The following is a 16704-nucleotide window of genomic DNA, read 5'->3' on the forward strand; positions in this document are numbered from 1 at the left end:
ACTACCTCATGATTGTGAGCCCAATGCTCTAACCACTGGGCCATGCACCTTCACCTAATACAGCATTTCTATGCAGGGAATTGAACCCAGGCCAACTAGGTGAAAGGGAAATTTATTCAAGTAAGGGATTTTTTTTATCCCACAAGTCTTTGAAAGCATAGAGTGACTGATCCTGTGAACAAGGGATGCCAGCATCAACAGTTTCACTCCAGTAATAATGGCCAAGCCAGAGTTATAACAGAAAGTACCCAAGATGCTTACACTGGGGACTCAACTTCAGACCATGTGATCACAAAGAAAAGTCTTTAACCATACAGCCATGCCTGCCTATGCTTTCTGAGTGACTTTTCTATGTAGTTTGTGAACTCCACACATTAGCCTATCAGGAGTTATGTAGGTTGTCATGAAACCACATCAAGCATAGGAATGGAGATTAGAATTTATGTCCCATGCCCAAACCTTTTGGTAACAAGTTACACCTTCTGGCACACTCTTTCAGAACTTATAAAAACAACAATTACAGCATGGAACACAAATAGTCATTCAAATACATCAACACTCAAAAATTTAATTTTACACAATCATATATTATTTTGCTTGCACTAACTGCTATTTGTTCACGAACACAGTTCCACTACAAATAGTCAGTGACACCAAATAATAGATCATCATCATTGTCGTTTGATGTCCGCTTTCCATGCTAGCATGGGTTGAACGATTTGACTGAGGACTGGCAAACCAGATGGCTGCACCAGGCTCCAATTTTGATCTGGCAGAGTTTCTACAGAGATTTCTACAGAGATTCATATTCTCTGTAGCTGAAAACGGAGGGGAAGGTAGAAAATAAAATAAAATAGGGGGTGTTTTTTTTGGGGGGGGGTACAAAAGGAAGTCTTGCCATATATATATATATTTCGTTTTTGGATTTGGTTTGCAAGATTCTTTATATGATTCCTGTGTTGAAGCATATTCTGTTGTGTCTGGGGAGAGTCATTTTCTTTTTGTGCCTTACAATTTAAAACACTCAATAGTCTTGACGATTGAAAAGGTTGCAAGACGCAACGAAAATTTTAGGAAAATGAAAATAAGAAATGGAAATTTTACCGGTGAGTATGTTAAATTATAAGGCACAAAAAGAAAATTACTCTCCCCAGACACAACAGTATATATATATCCTGTTTGTGTTTCAATGAAATTCATAATGAAAGTATCATTCACAAGAGTTCAACCAAGTAAATGACCTGTACCGTATTTCTACGAAATGCAGACATCGGTCAAACAGTGCTCCCTCCGCTAAAAACAAACTTCAGAGAAAGAAAGAGAGAGAGAGAGAGAGAGAGAGAGAGAGAGAGAGAGAAAGAGAGAGAGAGAGAAAGAAAGAGAGAAAGAGAGAAAGAGAGAAAGAAAGAAAGAAAGAAAGAAAGAAAGAAAGAAAGAAAGAAGAAAGAAAGAAAGTGGTCGAAGACACGAGTAAAGCGGGCAAGGGAGATAAATCATTAGTGCCACTGCCAAATCAATTACTTGACCAATTAAATCGGGATAATTAACTGATATTGACCTGCAGAGATGTGGGTGAATGGAAGATGTGGTGTTCATACTGTAGCATGGAAATGGTTGAGAGAGAGTTTCGATCACAAACTGACACAAAGGTCATAGATTCGTTTCATCGGTTCCGACAGCAACCACTGAGCGAACGTTTACTCGCAGAATATTCGGATTTTGTTGAGAAAGCAGTGGAATAATTTCTCCTCCGTTTCACAATTACGATGGCTTCTGATTTAGGCACAAGGCCAACGATTTTGACAGGAAAGGGTATGTCGATACGATCGACCCCAGAACTTGATTTCGGAGGGATTTAAACTCAAAGCGTAAAGGAACAGATGCTCTTCATCATTTGTTCTGGGGTTTTGCAGAATTGTTAGCGCGTCGGAAAGAACGCTTTACTCTCTCAGTTCAAATCCCTCCAAGGTCAACTTTGCTTTTCATTTTTCTGGGGTCGATAAAATAAAGTAGCAGTCGAGTGCTGAGATCGATGTAATCAACTCCCCCTCCACCTCAAAACTACTGGCCTTGTGCCTAAACCAGAAGCTATTTTAATTTTATTTAAAAGATATAGTAGTTGGGGTTAATGCAAGGGTGACTCTACATGGTTATTCAAACTGCTAGAAATAGCAGCCAAATGACCCGCAAGTCGCCCTTTATCGTCTTAAATAAGAACATATTGCATAACATAAACCCTGAAAAGATGAGGTGATCACAGGTAGAATGCTTTTTCGCCATAGGTCTGCTCGATCAGGGTTGATCAACATCAACGGAGGACTGTAAAGACGAATGATTTCTTATATTGGTATAAGGCCACAAATTTGTAAAGAAAGAAGCATAGCCTTCTATTAGAATTCCATTCATATCTAGGACACATATAGGAATATAAATTGACACCAGTCTGACTTCAACTAAACTCTAACAGGAAATCTTACTGGTACCCCTTGTCTCCCCCACTCCCGACAGATGAAACGAAATAAAGTTTGCATGCTATCCTAAATCCCGCCAACACAGATCTTTTTTTCTTTTCCTCACCCCCAAGGAATGACAAACCATTAACCTCCATTAAACTCATCTCAGATACATAGACATATAAAATTGTGTCAAATTGATGGGTTTTCTCCGAAGAAATAACCGGTTTGCCAAGGTTTTCACAATTCCTTAAAGCGCAAATAAATGAATACACCGAACCAGTGGCATTTTGAAGGCATCGGCAAATTAGCAATTAACAATGCAGTTACTGGGGTTCGTCAGGGGTCGAGAAGCTCAAAGCTAATTTATGTATGTTGTGGATCATTGTCAATAAATAAAGGTAGAGGCCCCGGTGCACTGCTTTCCCGGGGCCTGTCTGTTGAAGTTGGCCCTTCACCGAACTCAAGGTTAACCGAAACTATAAATAAATAAACCTAAGATTTTTCATTTGGGCCTAGCTGTCTCCAAACTTATAAATTTGGAGAATAGAAAGACAGACACTGATGCCTTAACCCAGAATGCTTTTCTCAGAGGTAGGATATAACTAATGTGAAATTATTTAAATTGAAACTGCGTAAAATAAGATTTACTAACGTTAAACGAAAGTAAAAGACTGGCAGAATGAAATGGATGGGACTTTCCCATCATCCACAGACAATTTCTTTTTATATTCTTCTTTTTTTGCAAAAGCATTAGTAAATAAAACTGAAACAATCACTCAGTTCCTTTTCTTTTCCCATTGTGTATTCCGAAAGTCCGCCGCCAACTATTTCACCTGTCAGACGAGTGTAAAAGCAATAAGGCATCAGAATGAATATTAAAATATCAACTCTGGTGTTATATCCCACCTTATTACACAGGGTAAAGAAAAATAATTCTTTAATCGAGAGTTGACTTTTTATTAACGCAAATGTGCAACCTTCGCAACCGAATACTGAGCCAAGGCAGCATATAACTTAAATAATCGGTCTAAGGCCGGCCCCACCTCAAGGACCTGGTAACGAAATACGTTAGCTAAAACACCTTTCCTTCTATAGTTATAAACCAAGGGTTCACAGTCTAAGCACGACCCTTCTTCAAAGACCGGGTAACCCGGGAGTTAAACCTAAATAACCGGTAGAAGGACCTTGCTAAAAGCTACCATATTCTTTATAAGACATTTTAGATGCGAATGGAGTTATAATTAAAGAGATGACGCCGTATCGACATAATAAATAAATATTTGACATATAAGAAATGTTTTTTTCATCGCAATTCTGGATTGTTTTGGGTTTGTTTTTTCTTCTTTGTTTTGTGGTTTGAGATAACTTAATGATAAAGCACCGACCACAGTAAATGTCAGGCACTGCAATATTTAATACCATGTAATAATATGTTTCAAGTTTAAAAAAGGACCCCCAAGGAAAGGGGGTGACGTTACATTATATCCCAATCGTTCTACAGAACCCCTTTCTTACATTATTTTCAGTGACACCGAAGAAGGCTGAAGGTCAACTTCGACCCCGCTTGGAATGTGATCAGAGAACAGTAAAAAGAAGCACCAACGCGTGTGTGTGTGTGTATAAATGATGTAAGAGGGAAAGAGTGGGGAAGGTTTGGCAGTGTTGGCCATCACTGGGTAAACAAGGGGTTTGTTACCGAATCAAAGAAATAACGGGATTAGAATTTTAAAGAAAATGCTATGACCAATATTGTCTGGAGAACTTGTGGTAAAAGAGGATGAAGGCGACTTTGCGTGATTAAAATTAGGGCCAACAGTTATGGGGAATGTGAAGATCCTGCTTTTATATCTCTCTCTCTATATATCTATCTATATATATATATATATATATATATATATATATATATATACACACACAGTGCGAGTGTCTGCTTCGTGTTCCTGGTAAACATACGCAATCGACAGACAAGGTTCTTTAAAAGAAAAATTACACATTTCTTAATTAATATAACAGTAATTGAAATGCATTTACCTGTTTCGGGCGATAAATTATAAATTCAGTGAAAGAGATGAAATAATTTTAAGCCCCAAAAGTCAGCAGAATTGGTTTTTCTAAAAAGGTTTTCCACGAATTCAAATGAAAGAGTTTTTGTTGTTTTTTAGTTTCGTCTCCGGAAGTGAAAGAGTGAAAGCGGTTCACCTTTAACAGGAAATCACCGGCTTTCACTGACGTCACTTCCTGTGAAACACCAGCCTGGTTCCCTGCCTCATGTTTATAGCGTTTATTATTGAAATCGGAATGAGATTTATCAGTCCGAATATACAGAAGCAAATTACTATTTTACTTACCACTGCTGAGCGCTTCTCCTCTGCAATTTATTATTGAAAGTCCATGTCCTCTCCTTTTCATAATAATCGGATATGTACATAAACAACTAGATCCAGTGAAAAAAGGAGACAGGCCGGAAAGAGAAGGGACCACATAAAAGCAACATGCCAGGATCCTTCTATGCCTACACAAGTCCGAAAATTCAGTGTTTTATAAAATACTATCAAATGATAATTAAGGATTTTAAATGACAAACGATCAGAAATAACAACTATTCCAGAATACCCGCCTACTGTCATTTGCTTCCACAGAAATACCCGAAGTGAAGTGTTTTGAGTTTGTCGAGTTATAGCGAAAGAATGCCGTAGGTCATTTTTCGTTTTGACTTGCAGAACTGTCATTTGGGATCTTTTCCTTTTGAACGGCAGACAATTTCTAGTTAACTAAACACTTTAAAACTTCGTATACTGGTAGAATGTGTCAAAATAAAACAGTTTTTTCTCTTGGCTTTCTTGAGAAAATTGTAATTTGTTTGTTTAACGTAGTTTAATTTTTCTTTTGAGCTAAAATCATTTGCTGCGTCTAAAACTGAGACATCCTGTAACTAACCCTAAACCTCCCCCCTAACCTTAACCCTAAATTTTTTTTTTCTTAATTGTTAATTTGTTACGTGTGTAAAAAAAAACTAAAGCAATGGAATTAAATTAATTTAACAATTAAGAAAAAAAAAATTAGGGTTAGTGGGGAGGTTTAGGGCTAGTTACAGGATGTTTCAGTTTTAGACGCAGCAAATAATTTTAGTTGAATGGAGGTGATCGATTGGTTAAAATTGCCGAAATGCTCGGATTTTCAGACGAAATATCTTACAAACTATAGAATTTTCTCAATAAAACCAAGGGAAAATGATGTTTTATAAACACATTCTACCAGTATACGAATTTTAAAAGTGTTTAGTTAACTAGATGTTGACATCTGCCGTTCAAAAGGAAAAGATCCGTCATTTGGATCAGCTGATTTTGCTCGTTAATTTCCGTAAAAAATTTTTATTCATATTCTTTTGTTTTCATGACGTGTGGAAGGCGACATTTGCTTTGAAGTGAGAGCAGAAAGTGAAAGATGTTTTGTACGCGTATATGAAATGGACATGTATGAGAGGGAGAGAGAGTACACTCATTATCTTTCATATACACTTACATACATAAATATATATATGCATACGTGTTTTCTGTATGTGTGTGTGTGTGAGAGAAAGGGTGCCAGTTAGACATACATGAGAACACACGCCTTCACTCTCTCTCTCTCTCTCTCTCTCTCTCTCTCGAGCGCGTCCATTTTATATACACGTATAGACAGCTTTCACTTTTCCCTCTCAGTTCAAAGCAAATGTCGCCTTCCACACGTCAAGAAAACAAAAGCAAATAAATAAATTTTAAGGAAATTAACGAACATTAATGACAAGTTTGCTAATCAAATGAAAAACAAAACACCATAAATCGGCTATTAATTCAATTTAATTAATCCTTGTAAAATTAATTGGGTGAATGCAGCCCTTTCTTCTGTTTTATATCAGAGGTTTTGTATTATATCTTTGTGCCTTCGGTTTTGTATCGAGGTCAGCAAGTGCACATAAAAGCACTTGAGGAAGGACACACTCAGAACCTCACTTGAGAGCTTTAAAGTGTCACCCCTGACACCTGGGAAACATAAGTGCAAGACCAAGATGCCAGACGAAACTGCACCAACAAAATTTCCACCTCCTCTGAACAGGACTGCAGGGATGCAGAGAGAATGTGAACTGCGCAAATCTAGAACCAGCTGGTCACGTTCAATCCCAACAAACCAGCTGTAGCCAGCCTTCAGCAGATCCTTCCAAGTGCACATCAGACGGATCAGCCACAACCAGGCACATCATAGCCTGTCTTCTTCTTCTTCTTCTTCATGTGATGTCATCATCGGAATGACAGAGGAACTAAGAAGATGAGAGGTTGTTGATGACCAAAATATTCGATAACTTTACCTGACAGTTTTTCAATCTACAGACTGTGGAAAGAATTAGTTTGTAATGCTTGTGAGATCTTTCATGTTAATAATGTGTGCGACATGGTGATCTCATATCAAGATAAACCACACATGACCTTGCAGGTGGGGCCCAGTTAGAATTTTCTTCAGGTCGAGTAACCCATCCTGCTCAAAAGGTCCCTGAATAAAGGTTGTTTAAGGATGTTGAACGAAACACCCATGTTTCCAGAGGTGAATTATTCAAACCCCAAAGAATCCCTCTCAACACATAGCTATGACGCCCCCGCCCCACTACTTCTGCTCATGATCAGAGATGCACTTATCGTCAGCCACTAAGGGACATGCTCAACTGGTTATGGTCAAACAACTGACAAGCAGATCTGTGGTATTGAGCAGAATATTTGCTGTAGGCCATCTTTTTAAACCAAGACAAAACAATGTATTATTATTATCATTATTAGCATCGTCCTCATCATTTGGCATTTGTTTCCCGTATTGGTATAGGATGAGAGTTTGAGAGGATCTGATAAGCGGGGGGACGGCATCGAGCACGAATGTCAGCTTTGGCATAGTTTTTGCACAGTTGGACATTCATCCTGACAGCAACTAATTTACAGTATGTATTTGGTGCTTGAAAGTGGGGGGGGGAGGAAGGTGGCCTTATGCCAGGTGTTGGGAGGCCAAAGGTAGGACAAGCACAGGTGTCTTGCTATAGAGGAGTACCTGGAAATCCCACATTACATAACAATGAGTGTAAGTAGCTGGAAGGAAGATAAAGATAATGGTGACAAGGTGCCAAAGCATCTTCAGGTACAAGTGAGAATGCAGACAGTGGATAGTGGAGGGGAAGGGAATAGGAAAAGGTGGGTAATTTCATAAGAGTGTCAGAGGAAGGTAACAAGAGGTGTTTAATTTGTAGTTTCTGAGTAGAAGCCAAATATTCATCAGACAACTTCCATTCATAGACACACAGACACAGATAGAGGGGGGAGGGGAGAGAGAAAGAGAAAAGCCATAACAGTTACACTGCTCCAAAAGAGACCAATAACAAAAGAAAAACATAATTCTAAGGGAACTGAAAACCAGGTCACAGTTTTGTTTAGAATTCCACAAGTTGATTTATTTACAATTATCACCATCATCATCATCATCATAGACAACAATGATAATCACCACCACCACCATCATTATCATCATCATCGTTGTCCTCATCAACAATAGCAACAATACTAAGGATAGGGCAATAATTGTACCATTGGCCAATTAGCAGTAAGTTAAAAATAGTCAAAATCATCAGCCATAAAACCTGCATCTATTATCAATGGTTTACACACAATCTCATCTACAGTAGGTTAATTATATACCTGTACTTATCAAGTTTCAAATACTGGGAAGTAGAACAAAACATACCAAATTGTTAAAGTCTGATGGACCCAATTTCTGACAATCTCCTTAGCATTGGTTGTTTGAAAGCTTAGCAGAAATATTGAGTGTGTGTGTGTGTATATATATATATATATATATATATATATGGCACTTCATTGGCTATGATGACGAGGGTGCCTGTGATGCGATCAATGTAACAGCCTACTTGTGAAATTAACATGCAAGTGGCTGAGCACTCCACAGACACATGTACACTTAATGAAGTTCTCAGGGTGATTCAGCAATGACACAGAATGTGACAAGGCTGGCCCTTTGAAATACAGGTACAACTCATTTTTGCCAGCTGAGTGGAATAAAGTGTCTTGCTCAAGGACACAACATGATGCTGGGAATTGAACTCATGGCCTTACCATTGTGAGCCAAATACCTTTACCATTCAGCCATGCACCTTCACACATATATATATCATCATCATCATCTTTTAATGTCTGCTTTCCATGCTGGTATGGATTGGACGGTTTGACTGAGGACTGGCAAGCCAGGAGGCTGCACCAGGCTCCGATCTGATCTGGCAACGTTTCTACGGCTGGATGCCCTTCCTAACAGCAACCACTCTGAGAGTGCTTTTTACATTTCACTGGCACAGGAGCCAGTCATGGGGCACAGGCATCGACCACACTTGAATGGTGCATTTTACGTGCCACTTGGTGGCACTGGCATCAGCCAAGCTTGAATGGTGCTTTTCACATGCCACCGGCATTGGTGCCAGTCAGGCAACACTGGCATCAGCCTTGACTACGATTTCACTTGACTCAACTGGTCTTCTCAAGCACAGCATATCTCCAAAGATCTCGGTCATTTTCATCACCTCCGTGAAGCCCAACATTTGAAGGTCATGCTTCACCATCTCATCCCATGTCTTCTTGTGTCTACCTCTTCCACAGGTTCCCTCCACTGTCAGGATGTGACACTTCACACACCTGTCCATATGCAACACATGACCATACCAGTGCAGCTGTCTCTCTTGCACATCATATTTGATGCTTCTTATGTCCAACTTTTCTCTCAGGGTGCTTACACTCTGTCGTGTATGCAAACTGACATTACACATGCAGTGGAGCCTACTAGATTCATATATGTATTTTTATATATATATATATATATATATATATATATATATATACACACATATTTTTTCTTTATTTGTGAATTAAGGCTAAAGAAATTATTTATCCACCAATCTGGTATTGAGCACTCACTTCATCATTCTACATTTATGTGTGTATATGTATGTATATATATATATATTATATATATATATATATAATATATATATATATATACATACATATGTTATATACAGGGGTTGGACAAAATAATGGAAACACCTAGCATCATAGAATCATAATTTTGAAATATCTATAAAACTGTTAAAAGCTTGTTTATTTTTATGTTTTTTATTTATTATTTGTGTTGTTTAATATGTTTTGCTAAAATTGCTGTTTCTTTTCAGATATCTTCAGAAAAAGGCAATTAACATACATTAAAAGGACAGATCTATCGGACTTTCAAAGAGGTCAAATTGTTGGTGCTCGTATGGCAGGTGCTAGCGTAACAAAAACAGCCGAAATGTTTGGTGTATCAAGAAGTACTGTCTTGAAAGTAATGACAGCCTTTGAGGAAGAGGGAAAAACCTTGTCGTCGAAACAAAACTCCGGAAAAAAACCAAAGCTTTTAGATAGGGACTGTTGGACTCTTCTGGGAATTGTTAGAAAGGATCACAAAAGCACAGGTCCCAAAATTACTGCAGAGCTTAATGACCACCTCGAGAACCCAGTTCCCACAAAAACTGTTCACCAGGAGCTGCGCAAAGCAGGATTTCACAGGAGGGCTGCAATCAGAAAACCACTACTTTCAAACACAAATATTGCAAAGTGTTTAGAGTGGAGTAAAAACCTAAACAATTGTTATCTAGAGCAGTGGAAGAATGTTATTTTCTCGGACAAGTCATCCAAGTATATGTGTGGAGGCAGCCAAAAGAAGTATTTGACCCAGACTGCCTTCTTCCAACTGTAAAGCATGGAGGAGGATCTGGGGGGTGCTATATCTTGGAAATCCACCGGTCCAATGGTTTCCCTTCACGGCAGAATTAATAGTCAAGACTGATTTGGTATGGTTTTCTATGGCTGGATGCCCTTCCTAATGCCAACCACTCTGAGAGTGTAATGGGTGCTTTTATGTGCCACCAGCATGGGTGCCATTTGTGTGACACTGGTATCTGCCATGACTGTGATTTTGCTCAGCTTGATGGGTCTTCTTCTTCTCAAGCATGACATGATGCCAAGGGTCTCAGTCATTGCCTCCGTGAGGCCCAACACTCGAAAGGAGCTCAGTCACCTGATTAAGAAATGTGAGTAAGAAGTAGGATTATCTGATTAAGGATCTTATTGTGTGTGTGTGTAATATACATGTTACAGAAGGAAGCAAGCTGGCAGAAACGTTAGCATGCAGAGCAAAATACTTAGGGGTATTCCGTCTGTCTTTACGTTCTGAGTTCAAATTCCACTGAGGTCAATTTTGCCTTTCATCTTTTCGAGGTCGATAAATTAAGTTCCAGTTGCATACTGGGTTGATCTAATCGACTGGTACCACCCCCACTCCCCCAAAATTTCAGGCCTTGTGCCGAGAGTAGAAAAGAATATATGTTAAAGAAGAAAACCACCAAGAAGGTGCATGTCTTTCATCAAAGGTGTTTCAATCATGACTGTGACCATGCTGGGGCACTGCCTTGAAGGGTCTAGTCACAGAAATCACCCCTTAGTACTTATTTTTTTTAAAGTCTGGTATTTATTCTATAAGTCTGTTTTTTGCTGGACTGCTAAGTCTCAGAAAAAACAAACCAAGTGAGAGGTAGAGGAGCAGAAATACACCCCCCACACACACACACACAAATATACATACACACATGCATACATATACACATACACACAACTGCACACACAAAACTACATACAACTCCACACACATGCATATACATACATACACACACACATATGTATGTATGATGGCCTTCCAAGCAGTTTGCATTTACCAAATTCACTCACAAAGCTTTGGTTGTCCTGGTATAACAGAAGATGTCACACGGGGGAAAATCCCCAGAATTTTGTATTCAGAGCTCATATTGGAAATAAGAAAGTGTTAAAAAGAACAAAAAATGATAATATGTAATGAAGAATATGATTTGTGACAAATGCCTCCACACATACAGATGCATTCCTTTGGTGGTAATGGTTAACCAGTGCTGGTGAAGGTGGTGGGATTTGAACTCAGAATGTAAAGAACTGGAAGAAACGCCACAAAGTATTTTGTCCAAAACATCAACGATTCTGATTATAACACGATGTGATACAAACTACACATGTGCACCCACATGCATGCACACGTGCACCCACATGCATGCACACGTACACTTACAGCTCTGCACTGACTGATTTAATTTACTCTGAATTTGCTTAGACAAATAACAAAGAAAGAAAGAAAGTCGGACAGAAGGAAGGAAGGAAGGAAGGAAGGTAACAGTGAAATGAAATGCTGAGCGAAGAATGAAAATGTGGTTGGATGCCAACAGAGTAATAATGGAGAGAAATATTGTGTGTTTGACTCTGCCTGCTCAATATTTATATATGTAAAGTAAGGAATACTATTAGATAAATACAGAGACTCTGTGTAGACGTCCGATCTGCTAGAAATAGCAGCCAAATCTCCACTGTCTCTAAAGTCATGTCTATTACCTTAATGAAAGGATAAAACTGAATAATGTTGTTCATGATATACAAAAATGGATGATGTTCATGACAGGAAACATTGTTGATCACATGACCCGGGGTCAAACAACAACATTATCAATACATCTGCGTGGGGTTCTTGGTCATTTTGTCAAAAGTAATGCTTATTTATTCCTATTGTTTTGAATTAATCCTGAATTATCTCTTAGCTTCAAGATTTCAATGATGCAATTACTTATTTTCAGAACAACATTGTAGGGTAGGTGTGAGAGGCCGATTCTGGCTGTCTTAAACATAAAACAATATTTGGATTGGATGCATATGGTTGGATCAAATGCTAAAATGTTTTTAAAAAAGGGATTTCAACATGTTGCTATGTGCACTGGATTAAAGCAAGAGGCTTCATTGATTTCGGCTCAGTCTGTTGATCTGATAACAGTCGCCATTCCCACTTCATTTTTGTTTAGTGCAAATTTCAGTCTGGATCCACAAAACCTAGGATCAAAGGCATTCCATCCATGACCATCTGTCTATTTTTTTGTTGTTGTTGTTTTGCACATGTATATCTAGGATTACATTATCCACTGTATCCTTCTTTTAAGATGACAAGATGTGATTTGAGGGAGATTTGGTCATTATTTTTAGCAGGTTATGTAACCACATAGAAGTTCCTTCACTGTGTTGAGAAGACCCATAATCAAAAGCAATCTAACCATGACTATCCTATCATTTTGTATATTTAAGACTGGCAAACATGTCCTTCTCATTTATGTGTGATTTATGGGAGATTTCACTATTGCTAGCAGGTTGAGCAACCATATAAAAGCCCACACACTGTTACTTGTTAAAACGAGGTCCTCTAAAAGTGATCTTACAAGGTGAGATAAGATTTCATTAAGGTTGCCATGAGAAAATGTACCCAGCAAACTGTAAAGTAGTTGGTGATAGGAATGGCATCCAAACCTAATAACACATACAGTCACCGGTCTTTGGGTGTTGTAGCTCCCAGTAAGAAATGACTTAGATACTAATGACCCATCCAACCCATGCCAGCATGGAAAGTGGATGTTAAAGGGTATTTTTAGGGTGGGGTGGGAGCATCAGATATTCACAGGCCTCTGTTTATAGATCAGAGTCCAAGACTGATGTACTTGGCTGAAAACTCATTTCTCCAAGCTCTGCCAATAACATATATATATATATATATATATATATATATATATATATACGAGGTCTGATCAATAAGTATCCAGATTGATGCCATAGTAACAAAACTAAAGCACACAAAGTGAAGCCACATGGCACAGATTCACCTTGGACTCTGCAGTGCATGTGCACTAAGTTTCGACGTTCTGACTCACTTCTGCTGTTTACAGTAGTGCCTGGTAGGAAGGTGTGTAGCGTATGATCGTCGCATTGACCATGACAGAGAAAGTTGCCATGGTGATACCTGCTCAGAGGCCTACGCAAAATTGCAGAAAGTGTATGAGCTGCACACAAGAGTACAAGGGATTCAGACGTTTCCAAGATGGCCGAAAAATGTTGATATTGACGAACATTTTGGGAGATCCACAACCAGCAGAACTGAGAAAAACATTGCAGATGTGCGAGTAGATGTGAAGGGAAATCGTCGAACCACCTAAGTTAACAAAGGGTGTACGGATTAGTTACGGTTCAGTTCAGTCCATTATCACTGAAGATTTGGGTATGAGATACATGTCTGCCTAGTTTGTGCCAAAACTGCTTTCAGCTGACCAAAAAGACTCTCGGGTTTCAGTTGCACAAGATCTCTTTGTGTCGAGAATGCTGAAAACTTTTTGAAAACTTTGTGTAGAGCTCTGAACAGGGATCACCAAGCTTTTGGCAAAATTTGATGCAGATTCTCTGCTCAACTGTCTCTGTCATGGTCAATGTGACGATCACACGCTACACACATTCCTTCCAAGCACTGCTGTTTTAACAGTGAAAGTGAGCTAGAATGTTAAAACTTAGTGTCCATGCACAGCAGAGTTCGAGGTCAATCTGTGCCAAGTGGCTTCACTCTGTCTGCTTTAGCTTCGTTACTATGGCAACAGTCTGGATACTTATTGATCAGACCACGTACTTGGTCAAAGAACAGCCAAACAATAGGGTGCTAGGCAACTAACACAGAGGTGTCAACATCACTAAGGGGGTTGATTGGCAGAGTTGTTAGAGCATCAGACAAATGCTTTGTGGTATTTGTTCTAAGTTCAAATCCCACCAAAGTCAATTTACCTTTCATCCTTTCGAGGTCAATAAAATAAGTACCAGTCAAATGCCGAGGTCAAAAAAATATCAACTAGCTCTTATCCCCTGCAAATTTCAGGCCTTGTGCCGATGGTAGAAAAGATTATTATTATTATTATGGTGATGAGTTGGCAGAATTGTTAACATGTCAAGCAAAATGCTTAGCGGCATTTTAAAGGTGGCGAGTTGGCAGAATCGGTAGCACGCCAGGCAAAATGCTTAGTGGTATTTCACCTGCTGTTACATTCTGAGTTCAAATTCTGCCGAGGTCGACTTTGCCTTTCATCCTTTTGGGGTCGATAAATTAAGTACCAGTTACGCACTGGAATCGATGTAATCGACTTAATCCCTTTGTCTGTCCCCTCTGTGTTTATATCCTTGTGGGCAATAAAAAAAATTTTTTTTTAAATGCTTAGCAGCATTTCATTTCTCTTTACATTCTGAGTTCAAGGTTTACTTTGACTTTCATCCTTTCGGGTTCAATAAAATATGTAGCAGTCAAACACTGGGGTTGATGTAATCGACTTACCTGCTTCCCTGAAATTTGCTGGCCTTGTGCCAAAATTGGAAACCAAAAGCAGCAGGCTGGTAGAATTGTTAGCAGACTGGGCAAAATGCTTAGCGGCATTTCATCCGTCATTACATTCTGAGTTCCAATTCCGCTGAGGTTGACTTTGCCTTCCATCCTTTCGAGATCGATGCAATAAGTACCAGTTATTCACTGGGTTGATGTAATCGACTAGCCCACCCCACCTCTTCCAAAATTTCAAGCCTTGCGTCTATAGCAGAAAGGATTATTATTGTTGTTGTTGTTGTCGTTGTTGGTGGTGGTGTTATTATAGGCTGAAGGATCGAGAGAATTGCTAGGGAGTTGGATAAAATACCTGGCTGCATTTACTGCAGTTCTTAACATTCTGAGATCATAGGCATAGGAGTAGCTGTGTGGTAAGAAGCTTGCTTCCCAACCACATGGTTCCAGGTTCAGTCCCACTGCATGGCACCTTGGGTACATGTGTTCTACTATGGCCTTGGGCCGACCAAAGCTGTGTGAGTGGATTTGGTAGAGGGAAACTGAAAGAAGCCCGTCGTATATGTGTGTTTGCATGTTTGTTCCCTAACCATTGCTTGACAACTGATGTTGGTGTGTTTACATCCCTGTAACTTAGCAGTTTGGCAAAAAGAGACTAGTAAAATAAGTACTAAGCTTGCTGCAAGCACTGTTACATTAAACATCATGGAATTAGAACTTAATTTGCAACTATGTACACCTGGGAGCAGAGAGTGCCTGCTACTTCACCTTAGTAGATGATAATTAGCTGAGGGGTTATACCTGTTCAGGTATTCTTTTACGTGTTTCAATCATTTGACTGGGATCATGCTGGAGCACCGCCTTTTAGTCGAAGAAATCAACCCCTGGACTTATTCTTTTAAGCCTGGTACTTATTCTATCTGTCCGTTCTGCTGAACCGCTAAGTTACAGGAATGTAAACACACCAACATCAGTGGGGGAGGGGAACAGACACAAAGACATAAATATATACATATATATATATATATATATATAAGATGGGCTTCTTTCAGTTTCCATCTACCAAATCCACTCACAAGGATTTGGTCGGCCCAAGGTGCCATGCAGTAGGACTGAACCCAGAACCATGTGGTTGGGAAGCAAGCTTCTCACCACACACCCACGCCACTCAACCCTCAACTGAATTTTAACTATTTGTCCCGAGATGGTTGCTGTTGCTTGGGCACCATGATCAAAGAGGTTTCTCCTACAACCATCCCATTTATATATTCAGTGGTTGATTAACTAGATGCCAGTTGGGTCCAGGTGCCCAATATAAAGGGTTTTAAAAACAGTTCTCATATTATTCAGAACACCTTACTTCCCTGGGCATGGATACATTGAAACTCCGACGTCTGGCAACTGACTTGGCAGACACCCATAAAATTATTAACCATCTCACAAACAATAACTCTGAGCACCTTTTCAAACTCCACCTGTCTAACACCCATAGACATGTTTACAAAGTCAGAAAACAGCACAGCTCCCATGACTTTCAGAAACATTTGTTCACACTAAGAGTTGCTGAAGCATGGAACAAACTGCTGGCATCAGTTAGTTGTCGGAACACTGCATCCTTCAAAACTTCCATGCTTCCCGGGATTCACCAACACTACACCTGATTTTCTCCCCTCCATACACATGCAAGCATGTCTCTGACTCATACACTGTTCACTTTCCAGACATTTGTACGTTACTGCATATGCTTTATATCCACTTTCTGACAAATTGTGGTGCACCTGAGCACTGTATACAATAATTTCATTATTATTATTATTATCATCTTCTTTCGTGATTTCACTGTGAATTTAGCTCATCAAATTCAACTCATACAGGTGTCTAATAACTTACTTAAGCCTACCCCACCACCTGCCTCTATATATACACATGCTTA

At 39.2% G+C, this 16704-nt stretch overlaps 1 long non-coding RNA gene across 1 annotated transcript; it reads right to left on the minus strand.

Annotated features, from left to right (window-relative positions):
• Positions 1-9636: 9636 nt before the first annotated feature.
• On the minus strand, positions 9637-16299 carry LOC118765739. Its single transcript, XR_005001609.1, has 4 exons — positions 16287-16299; positions 16174-16176; positions 11654-11658; positions 9637-9942 (listed from the first exon to the last, which is right to left on the minus strand). It is a non-coding gene; the product is annotated as an uncharacterized LOC118765739 (long non-coding RNA).
• Between the last annotated feature and the right edge of the window lie 405 nt (positions 16300-16704).

This window comes from Octopus sinensis, linkage group LG13 (assembly GCF_006345805.1).
Source record: "Octopus sinensis linkage group LG13, ASM634580v1, whole genome shotgun sequence".
NCBI classification, from domain to species: Eukaryota; Metazoa; Mollusca; class Cephalopoda; order Octopoda; family Octopodidae; genus Octopus; species Octopus sinensis.